Source organism: Gallus gallus, chromosome 1 (assembly GCF_016699485.2).
Source record: "Gallus gallus isolate bGalGal1 chromosome 1, bGalGal1.mat.broiler.GRCg7b, whole genome shotgun sequence".
Lineage (NCBI taxonomy): Eukaryota > Metazoa > Chordata > Aves > Galliformes > Phasianidae > Gallus > Gallus gallus.
The window spans coordinates 87,330,174-87,342,407 of record NC_052532.1 but is presented as its reverse complement, the minus strand read 5'-3'; the positions used below and the strand labels follow the sequence as shown (position 1 = coordinate 87,342,407).

General features: G+C 38.8%; 1 long non-coding RNA gene across 3 annotated transcripts in view; it reads right to left on the bottom strand.

Moving 5' to 3' along the window:
- Window positions 1-370: 370 nt before the first annotated feature.
- The window catches only part of LOC112530378, a 327,141-nt gene continuing 315,277 nt past the window's right edge, over window positions 371-12,234 (bottom strand). For all 3 annotated transcript variants that reach the window (XR_003071999.3, XR_005862045.2, XR_006930999.1), the window contains 2 exons: window positions 1,832-1,932; window positions 371-1,007 (listed from right to left, as the gene is read on the bottom strand). This is a non-coding gene — a long non-coding RNA (uncharacterized LOC112530378). The remainder of the gene's footprint in view (window positions 1,008-1,831; window positions 1,933-12,234) is intronic.

Here is a 12,234-nt window from a genome sequence, read left to right as displayed (position 1 = left end):
AATCTGATTCTTGATTACACTGAGGCCATCTTAAGCTGTTTCAGAGAGTAAAAATAGCAAAAAAACCTCAAAGGAATTTTAGGTATGATTTGTTCCTTCTTTAAGAATGATATTCCCTGCCAGTGTAATAAGAAATGGTATTGGTTTCAATGAGAATCTTCCTCTACTCTTGCAGATGCTGAGGATATTGAGGAAAGGGCAAATACTGATTTATATGCCACTGGTTTTAAATCTGTACATCAAAATACAAAATACTTCTCATTGGCCTATCCTAATAATTCTACACAACCAAAGGGAGAACACAGGAGAGCTTCAGAACAGTGATAATAAACAACTACAGAAACGTTTATCACTTCTGATGGCAAAGATTAAAAAAACTCACCATTTATTTCAAAGCGATAAGTATGACACCTTAACAATTCTGTCTTTTCCTTATTGCACACATTTTCATTTCAAGCTCTGACAATATTAAGGAAGAAATTTATTGGAGTTCATCACACAGCCTGAATCCTGTGGAACCAAGGTATTTATAATGATGCCAAAGTGGCAGTGTCAACAGTGATTTAAATCATTTTGTCACTATGATAAATGTTGTGTTGTCCTAAAATTTAAGGGATGGACTGGAAACATAAGTCACTCCTAATAAAAAAACAAAGTCAGTGGCAAATGGTTTGCATTCGCAAAACCCATCATTACCCAAAATAAAAGATTGGATGAGAGGAGCTAACAATGAAGCTGCAATATCCATAAGACAGATGCTCATGATATGTCATGAGCCAGTGAGATAAAGACAGATGTTCTGTGTGAACACAGTACCTACTTTTACACCCAAAGAATTCAGCACTGCATATATCAGTGAATAGCTACAGCAGAATAGGATGACGTACAGACAGGACATTTTTTGTTTTCCAGACAGCAACTGTTCTGATTATTATTTTTGTTGATAAAGGTTTGGTGTAGATTGAATCTTGATCAACTTGCCGGATGTAGCTTAGATGTAGCTTAAACTGGAAAGAAAGATGTAGAGATGGAGAAAAAAAATCATATTTCTGCCCACAACTCCTGTACTTAAATACAGGTAGGAAAAGATGCAAGAGAATGAGGATAATTGAATTGAAAGTTATCAGGGAAACAAACAATAAGGCAACAAAAATGGAAAAAATAAAGGAACCCTGGAGATAGATTTAAATTCAGAAGTAATCTCTGGAGAATTAAATATAAAAGACATTAGGGAGACAAAGCAGTTAGACCTCCAACTCAGTATATAACATACAAGAGGGTCCTACTGTAAAACATCATGTCAGGACCTGAGAAAGTAGGAAAAAAGCACAGAGGTAAAGTGTCTTCAGTAACCTGACAGACCCAATGGACATACTATGGTATGCTCAGTCTGTGCAGCCTTCCTCTTGTTCTCACGTACCCAAACTCTCACATTTCTTTCTTTCCTTCCTTACTAGCTAAGCTTTTCACTCAACACCGTCTGAATGGTCTCTCATCAAATCATGTTGCTCAGGCACCTTTCACCTGATCAAAACACAGTACACCAAACTCTTCCTGCGTAGAACGCCCTCACTACTATGACTCTTGTTTCTAATTTGTAATTTTTAAAAAGTGTTGATTTTTATACATTTCTGAATTGGTTGTTTCTGTTCACCTTTCAAAGATGATCAAAAAAGAATTCACGCACTGAACAAGCAGTAGGAAATTTTGTTACCAAGATGTTTGTCAGAAAATTTCTCATCCTCCTCCAAGATCCTTCCACGCTTTCCAAGGCCAAAGTGTCTTAAGTATTTCCTCCCTTTCATCAAATTAGCAATTAAACTCACCTCACCTTGGAAAGGTAATTTTCCATCAATTTCATGTGCAGCTGCCCAAAGTGTGATAGAAAATGCCCTTCAGCAATTTTCATACTTCAGCCAGTTAGTTGTGGTTCTGGAAAAAAAAAAGAAAAAGAAAAAGAAATTACCGGTGACAAGGGTGATATAAAAAGCATTTATAAATGTACTTATAACATGGAGCTGGATGTTGTAAGACTGAAAATAAGTACTTCTTTCCACCTAACTTTTTAGGTTGAAAAAGAGCAATTAAATACAGTTGAAAGGTGTTGGTTGAATTTGACATGAAGTCAGATTGGACAGAAACAACATAAGAAAAACAAATGGCTGTAGAGGAGTTATTCTGAGTGCATTTTCATTATGCTTGTGTAGATATATGTGTGCTTGCACAAGCCTGCAGTGTGTATTCACTGTCATACACATGTTTTCATGTAGTCTTGCTGCTGTGGTCTCAGCCTCCATTGAAGAGAGGGATGACTACATCAGTGGCACAGAGGAGGTTGAGAAGCAGCTTAGGTAGGTGATCATGAGTCAGGCTCAGTGGTTTAACGTAACTTTCTTCATCTTCCTCCAAATAAATAAAAATAAAATCATTTTCTAGACTGCAGCAAATCGGTAAGGTTGTACTTAAAAAAACACACTAGCAATGGTTCAGCTCAAGAGAGCTGCCTTGGGAATGTTACAGAAGAGCCTTTTTGTTTTTGCATGGCCATAAATACGCCTTCTGCTTTAAGGGTATAGTCCTTAAAAGATTTACCCTATGGGAAGAGCTTTAACAGAGAAGAACAATTTCTTTAAGTGGAACTGTATGCTACAGTGAGCAGAACAAATATAATGTTGGCCATTTTTAAAACCAAAACCATGGCTTTTGCAAAATTATTTTACTTATTAAGAAATCATTTTAATCATTAAAAATTACTTGCTGTCTTGGGGAAAATGTGGCAGAAGATGATAAAGAGAACTTCGTACTTAAAAACAAACGAACAATCAAACAAAAAAAGCAATGGACCATTCTATTTAAATCTCTCTCAGATGAAATGTTATAATTTTCATCTTTCAAAATATTCAATGTTCACATGTTGAGTGGACAGCCTGCTAGGCACAAAATGAAAATTCAGCTGTCAGCAAAAGCTCTTGTGCAGGCAGCAGTGAATGACAAAAATGGGCCTAACTCTTGAGCTTTTTTGTCCTACTTTGTGCTCTTCATAGGTACCCAAGGAGAGCAACCAGAAAAATCATAAAGGGAATCAGTTAGGAACGTTTGTCTTCCCCCATAAGCAGGCTGTCAGACATGCTGGGGTGGATAGGGCCCTGCTGTGACCGAGAGATGCTCAGTTAGTTATCAGCCTCACAGGAGGGAATCTTTTTGCTTTCTGGCTGAAGCAGTGCTGGAGTGTGCATGCACAGCCAAAGCCACATGTTGAATGAAACAACCAGGCCTGCCAAGGAAGCAAGGGCTTCAACCTGGATTGGATGCTTATGGGTTCCTATATGGGTTTCTCTGTGTTGTGTATTTCTGTTTAGGTACTACCAGCATTTAAAAATCTGACTCATACAGCTTTATTTATCAGGGAAGATGGAGAAGGATGGGAAAAAGATTAGTTTTAGAGATGGCTTATCCTGAGATGATAGCTCTTTGAAATGTCAGTGCTATTGATGATGGGCCTCCTTCACCCACGTAATTAAACACATCTACTGAAATGTCAATGCTGCCACCCAATGATCTGATGAACAGCTCTGGCTGGGGGACATTCTGACATGGCACAAACTGTTGGGATACTGTGGCATTTGTCAGATGTCCACTTGGTCCACAGGTGATGAAAGATTACTGAAGACAAGGAGAGTTAGTCAGCATCATATAAAATGATTAGTCTCTGTGTCTAATTATACTTACTTTGCTGATATGTAGTGGGTTCATATGACCTTTTTCCACAGTTTCCAATTTTTGACCTGTCCTACTGCCTAAACCTTAGCAAGTGACTGGCAAAGGAGGCTGTCTCTTTGTTTCAATTTGGACTTTATTTACTGAAGATATAGAAACCTGTTCACTGACACTCAGCAACCTCTTATTCCTCGAGGACTGTGTTAAAATTTCCTCTTGTACTCAAGTTATAGCTTGAGTTATACTTTGCCTTACAGTTCTGCCATCGGAAGACTAACATAAACTGTCCCGAAGAGAACTCCCTACTGAATATCAGAAAGTATACAAAGCTCGATATACAGTGTGGGAAAAGTAGGTCATGAATCTCTCCAGTCATGCTGTGCATCTATCATAAAAGAAGTAGTAAAAAGGAAAAAAAAAAAAAAAAAAAAGGGGGGTGGGGGGGGGGGGGAAGTGAAGAAAAAATAGCATTTAGTTTAGCCTGGCAAGAAGTGTTTCAGGAAATGAAAATCTTATAGCTGCTGCTGCTTGTCAAAGACCTCATGAAAAAGAAATGGAAGAAAGTCACCAAAGGAAACTTGAGATGAGTTGTGGGACCCACTGCTCATTTTCTTTTTCCTTCGCTCTTCAAGGGAATTGCTTTCACCAAGCAGTGTAAAATATCAGGGGGCTGCAGACAGCTTTCTTCTGGAATTTGTGACAGACTGTTGTAGAACAGTGTTAGATTCCATTTTATGTAAAAGATCTGTTTTTGGAGATAGCTCATAACATTGTGGGCCTACGCTGCAAGAACGAACGAGACATTTCAGCTGTCAGTCTCAATAATTACTACACCTTCTAGTATTACTGTTTGTGGAGACCAGACCATTTTTTCTTAAGCTTTTATTTTTAAAAAATGCAACCCCTTGCCCAGGCCCACAAACCCCAGGATGAAATATGTGCAGAGTTTTCTTCCCTCAAAAGAAATATACTATTTGAGTTTTGATCTTCTGCAGCTCTGGGTGAAATATTCTCACTTTCATATCAGAAAACCCAGAGGTATAAGAAGGGTTCCTCTCTACTTCTTTTGGACAGCTATAGCTCTCAGATGCTTTCTGGAGCTAGACATAGCTAGACATCACTAAACATATAGCAGGAGACTGTGTCGACCCTAAAGAGATTATTTTCTACACAGAGAAGCTGCCTAAAGGTTGGCCAAAGGAAAGTGTTGCTAACTATATTGCATAAACAAGGAAAAGAGATACTAACAACAACACTTAAAATTCCTCAGATGCATTGAAACTTCTTGAACATTCCTTGTAAGCAATTGGGGTGATCTTGTTTCATGTGTCGTAAACTGCTTACAGCTAAGGCTGAAGACCCCTAACACAATTTACTATCTTGGTAGAATAAATGAAGAAAAACATTACAATAATAATTTTTTTGGTCCTTCTCATGGATATTACTATCACACAGAACCTATTCCCATCAGTTTGGATGTATTTCCTTGTCTTGCCACAGTTGCAAAAAACACTTGTTTATCTCTATGCTTCCAACAGTTGGTATTCCAAACGCTTGATTTTTGAAACTGGAAAAAAAGGGATCAAAGAATTTCCTTCCTTCTCTTTCTTGATTAAAATACTTATCTTACACATTCCCTTAATTCTAGCAAAGCAGCTAAGTCTTTCAACCCAGGAAGATCTTATAAGAAGAAGTATTTATATAGAAAATATCTTGGTGACAGTATCGTATGGATTTGAGTCAATTAAAGTTAGTAAAAGGTTTTTGAAAAAAACAAAACAAAACAAAAAACTAAACACAATAAGTGAAACCACAAACCACACAGTTTCACTTTTTAAATTATCAGAACTGCATTTGTAAATAAATGAGGAAAACAAAGGAACCAAGGGTCTGGAAGTGTGATAAAGGCACAGAGTGCCTTTTTTTTTTTTACTAGATTAGAAAACCACATTACTTATGCTAAAATTGTATTCCTCTCTGCTTTCATCAACGCTTAATAGATATTCAGGGTCAGATTCATTTGTGCTCTAACTCCTTTAGTTTCACAGAATGGCTGAGGTTGGAAGGGACCTCAGATCTGACTCTCTGCTCAAGCAGGGACACCAGAGCAGGCTACTGAGGACTATATGTAGTTTCTTTTTTTTTTAAGATCTTGAAGGGGAGAGGGTCCTGGGGGGACCTCATGTTGGCCTTCCAATACTTGAAGGGAGAGTAAGAACAGGAGGGGGAATGGCTGTTTGCAAGGGTGGATAGTGGTGGGGCAGGGGGAAATGTTTTTAAGCTAGGACAGGGGAGGTTTGGGTTGGATGTTAGAAGGAGGTTTTTTACACAGAAGGTGGTGACGCACTTGAATGGGTTGCCCAGGGAGGTTGTGGATGCCCCATCCCTGGAGGCATTCAAGGCCAGGCTGGATGTGGCTCTGGGCAGCCTGGTCTGGTGGTTGGCAACCCTGCACATAGCAGGGGGGTTGAAACTAGATGATCTTTGTTGTCCTTTTCAACTCAGGCCATTCTATGATTCTATGATGATTCTATGATCTCCAAGGAGAGAGGCTACACAACATCCCTGGAGGTTTTAAGCCTATAGGAATGTTTATTGCAAATAAGCTGAGTATCTTAACTTTTCCAAAAGCACTTCATAGCCACAGATAAAAAACACACAGACACATGCATACACTTTTGATTAGACTCCAGCAAAACAAATTATAAAGTTGTATAAACAAAGGAGTTGTCATAAAGCTAGATATGAATAAGCCCTCTTTCATAGTGACTAAGGTATTGACACATGGTTTATAGGTAAGCCTAAATGCCTCTTTCACCATATTTTTTGTAGCTTTTATTACTTTTTTTCTGCTGATCTTCCAGTAACAAAACTTTGAACCACTGCTTTATAACAAAACTTTCTCTTATCATTGTCCACACAAGAGGGGCAGACAGAAGTGAAAAGACTGAATAGAATCTGCTTGGGGAAAATGTACAGAAGGTGGGATAGTGAAAAAGAGGAAGATTATACTAATAGGAACTACAGACATCGTGAATGAGTAGGCATGGTACTGATATGTTCAAGGAACCATAACAAATAGGGATACAAATTCTTTTTTTCATTATGTATTGAAATCCATTATAGGCTATTCATACTATGTGGGTAATAGGTTCTCAGGATGCTACATTACACGGAGCTCTTTTGGACACCTTATTTCTGCTCATCTTTACATTGCTTCAATTTCCAGTAGCAAGTGAGTATCACCCCTGTGGCCATTGCTGTGGTGTTTGTACAGAAAAGCAAGGTTTGAGACAAAATAAAAACAAACAAAAAAATAAACAAAACCCTTACTATTTAGATTTCTGAGAGCCACTCCAGCAGTTGAATAAAGAAGTTAACATCTCAAACCAGAGAGTTTTCCTAGACTATTTGCATCTAATAACATAGCCTTCAGAAACATAAATAGCAAAGATTTGCAATGTTGCTAAGTGCTGAGCTGAAGGAAGAGTATATATAATGTGTGTTTTTTCAAGTCCCTGCAGTGTGTAGACATTTAGACAAATGAGGATGTATTTAGAGTAATTAAGTGTTTCTCAAAGAAAGAGATTTTAGACACCTAACAGGAAAGAGTGACTTGAAGGGAATGAAGGCAAGGGTGCTTGTGGTAAGAAAAGTATGAGAATAAGGAACCAATGGACTCTAGTCCCCACTTTGTATTGCTCCTTCCAAAGCCCAAACAATAGTGGAGGAAAAGCTCACTATGGTGACGTCAGCTGGAAATTATAAGTACATCTGGACTCTGAAGAAAGTGCTGATGTACTGGTTGACTTCCTCTGAAACAGAACAGGAACTATTCTTTCTCTTCAGTCAGAAGACAACTCTTTGAGTGATCTTCCCTGACACCAGAGATCACAAATCATTCCTAGACTTCCATGCTTTTGGCATTCTATTTCTGTGTTTCAGGGAAATTCAGCTAGCAATTTCTTTATCCATGCCTTTATTTAACTTGTAGCTGGTGTTTCCTGTTGCCGGAAGTAGAGATCTTACTCATCAAATCATCTCTTTGTTACCATTTGTGATCATAAGAAAGAATAATTTATGGCATTCGTGTATAATCCTACATTTAACAATTCCTTGAGGGTTTAAGGCTTTTCTCTCTATTGCTTTAAAGAGAAAAAAATCTCATAGGCTCATGTCATAATTGAAAACACTCTACTTTCAATATAGATTAAAGCACAAGCATGTATGAATGCCTTTAATTCATGTAAACCCAGCCCTTTTTCACTGTTACCATCTGTTAGCTGCCAAAACTGAAAACAGTAGAGAAATAATTTGATTTCATAATCAAATATCTTTACAAAACCCATTTCCTCTAGCATAGCTTTTATACTTATATTTAAAAGAGCTGCCCATGGCTGGGAAGTTCTGCCTCATTTAGAGACTGGAGTTAAAAGGACCTACTGTGAGATACAGGGCAAAGTAGCATTAAGAGATCTGGGTGAACTTCAGGTGTCTCATAGCAAGAAGAAAGCATATCACTTGTGTGTGTGCGCCAAAACTGAGTGCAGGGACAGGTTAGCCCACTGTAAGTCTGGTCTCATGTGTGCAGTCTGGCCACCGCAGGGTGTCCACAGCAGACTCTCATGTGAAAGGCCTCCAGGAAGGGACAAGGCTGTGGTGTATCCTGGTGCGGTCTCTCTGGTGGAGCGATACCAGCTTACGCCATGTCCACAGCTGACACTGGTGAACGTGGGCTGTTGGAATCTTTGGAGAATGATGGGAAATAACTGAGGGCTCATCCAGCAATTAAAGGAGTAATCAGCTAGCTTTGGATTCAAAGAGATATACTGAAGACCCGTTTCTTCTCTTTCCTTGGTAAAGCCACAGCTAGGAAAGAGTCATTAGGTTAAACACCAATTTAGTAACACTAGTGTATTGCACTTGGTTCTTCTAGAAAAAAAAAAAAAAAAAGCTTTACTAACAGCTATACAAGAAGGAACTAATTAATCCTTATTACACACTTCTCCAAGGGAGAATATATAAATCTCTCCTCTCTTCGCAGTCAGGGAAATTCCAAATGTTGTAATTTGCCCGCTGTCTGGATACCAACTCGAGAGGAATGGAATGAGCTAGCAGTGAGTGGTAATTCTATCCAACTGAGGACAGAAATGACCTCTTCCCTGGGAGGATCAGCTGCCTAGTGTCATTCCTCTTTTTTTTCCTGCGGGGATGCTGTTACTCTCACTACATGACAAGTCACTGTAACTTCACAGGTATGAGAATGACAATATATAACTAAAGCGTAAAACAGGAAGAAAAGGTCATTGTAGGGCAGAACCCCTCTGAGACATGTCTTTCAATGACTAACTCTTTTCTTTTGCATGTGCTCTTCAGGTGTTAAAATAAGGAGGTTGCCACTCATGCCTTATATTCTCTCCTTCATTCAGGTCTCTGGTTCCCTACTCCATTTCCCCAGTTAAGTGTAAGCAAAAGCACCAAGCACTGAGAGCTCCTGCTGCAGACAAAGTGCTGTTATTCTGTTTCTACAGGCTGCTGCTCATGCTGAGCTCTGCAAGGGAATTGGCTGCATGTGCAGTGAGAGAAAGAGCAAAAGAAAATGCCAAGCAAAATTAACTTAATCAGGGAAAATTCGGCCTTCCTGGATGTTTCCAAGAGTCTCTCTTCTGCATTTTATTGCCCAAAGGAAGAAATTAGCTGTACAACTGTGGAAATTCGCAGGGAACTGTAACAATATGAAGAGAAAAACTGAGCGGTCACAAAGGTTTTTGCTACAACCTGAAAGAGGAGTGAGACAAAGAGATAGCTTCCTCTGAAAGGAAACCTCTCTTGCTGCTGATAGGTATGTCTTGGAACGGAAAGAGAAGTTACTGCCCTGTGCAGTTGGCTGTAGTAGAGAAGAAAACCCCAGTCCCATCTAAGTGAGAGAGAAGGCAGGAGCAATGGAGTTTGCTGAGAGGGCTGCATATTGGCCAGTGTTTTTGTCAGCCCTCCAGAAAATCTTCATAGTGGTGTTTTGTACTTCTAAAAATGTTTGATGGTGGTTTTGGAAAGAGGAAGTTGCTGTCTTTTACTGGGTATTGTATGACAGAGGAAGAGTCCTTTATCTTCTTTCTGCCTGAAGGAGAAAGACAGAAGAAAGGAGAAAAAATAAAAATAAAACTAATCTGACCTAAAATACATTTATGAATTTCTATTAATTTTTGTCCTTCATCAGTGACTGCTGTTGGCACTGTTACTTGAATTACTTAATTCCATGTAGATTAGGGTAACTCACATTTTTTTTACTCATCCTGATGCGATACAACTCCAAAGGAATAAAATCACAACAGTTATACCAACAGCAGCTGAGCTGCTGAAGATGAGAGATAAATTATCATTTTCTTCCATCAAAACGTCACTTAAGCTTGCCATTTTCTGTGTAATACTCACCCTGTGATGGGTCAAAGCAGAGGGCTTGGACTCAAAGGGTTTTTCCCTTTATCAGTGGGAGTAGGTATTACAGGGGATATTTTTTCTAATGCTAGCAGGCCAATTTATTTTGGTGGAAGTTAACAACAGGAACAATTGTTAAACGAAATGGATAAACAGCAAGACCTTGACTCTTGGAAACATATCTCAAACTCTAAACAAATCATTAGTCAAGCTATTTGCAGATATTTTCTGTCATGTTCTAGTGCGTCTGTCCCTTAAATAATAGTTTGAAAGCCCTTGAGAGCAAGCCTGAACAAGATTTCACTAGAAATCATGCATGTCATTACAAATATTCTTCTTCAGAATAGGTTCGTTCCATTTAAAATGTTGATCACTCTAATACTATTTCCAATGAAAAGTGTATGTTAGCATCTAGCACCTGAAAAAGCGAAAGAAACTAGATTTTAAAGGCAGCGTATTTTGAAGAAAGCAGCGTGTGACCTCACCTTAAATCCTTCCCTGGCCTATCCTTATTGTGTGTCATAAATTTCTTCAATGATGTAATTACAAGAGAGACAAGATGGGCAGAAGAGGAGATGAGGAGAAGGAGAAGGAAGAGGAAAATCATGAAAGATATTTAAGAAAACTCTGGCCAAAGGGAGAACGGAGATGTCCAAGATGTAATACAGAAGTGTGTAGGTTGCTCAGGGACAGAAGCAGTGTTTCTAAAGGGCATTAGTTACCTTGAGCACCTCTAGCACCCATGGGAAGCTGTAATATCACTGACTACTTACATCCTCTTTTCTTTTCCCTTTATTTTAAAATTGATTTTTCATTTTTATTTTTGTTAATCAGCTGGTTTTAGCCACCTTATCAGCAGGACTTTGGCTATCCCATACTTTCCACAGGTCACTTTGCCTTTCGGAGTACCCTTTCCATGCTCAAGAACTTTGCATAACAGCTTAAAATCAAATTTGCTTTACCACAGAGTCTCAAAGGTGGCATTTCTTCAAGTTTATATGAACTAAAAAATGTGTCCCATACAAAAACACATGCTCCATATATATGCCTCTGTACATATTGAGGAAAAACTAATGCCCTTACCATTCACTAGCCATCAGGGATTCAATTGTTGGGGGGAGAGAGTGGAAATCTGACATCACTACTTCTAAATCTAAGTAACTGCTAGTTAATGGTGGGGACATGCTGTGCTTTGAAGTGGGCAAAGCATATTCCTGTGGAAAGTTGCTTAAATCGGGGATGTTAAATCCCGCAATATCTTTTTTCAGATGGCTTGTGGTGTCTCAGTGTAAGAGACTGTTATTTGCTACACTGCTGCTCATGAAATATTGTTAGCAGGGCGCAGATCATTCATCCATTAACACCCCATGAAGTCACCTTGAATCCCATGTTTCCAGAACAGTGGAAAAGACCTCTATTTCACAGCTGAAAAATATGCCGTTTAGATGCTATTAAAGTGCCAAGTAGAGAATCTAGTTATTTCAACAATACTCTCCTAGCTACTACAATTTCTCAGCTTTAAGATTTCATCTGGAAGAGATGCAAATATCTCACCAGCTGATCTGAACATACATTATGCCAGAAATTAATATGACCCTTTGACTCTTTGGTGGTAGTTCACTAAGAAGATATTTTTAAGGTAAGTACTATAAATACATTGGTTGCTCCAAAACTAATGTGTCCTATTTATTTCCCTGGAAACTACAACAGATACAACGAGCATAATAGCGCTGTTTGATAGAGCAAATTCTCAGCTACAAAACACTATTCCTCAACATAGTTGTCACGATTAGCTATGCATTTTCACCAGCAATGAACAAGAGTTCATCAACAAGCTCATAAACATCTGTACCAGTGGAGTTGACCCACTGCTGCTGTCACCACTCTTGAAATGCACTGCCCACCACCTCACTGTGCTTACATCCATGGTTATGGTCTCCATAACCATTCAGCAAGTGTCAATGAATGTCAGTGGGTGCCATTTTTCCTGCATGAAGGAATTCAGCGACATGCACTCCCATGTCAGATGTCATTTTGTCAGACTGCCCCTCTGCTGCCATCTGTCACATGGCAGAAATATGT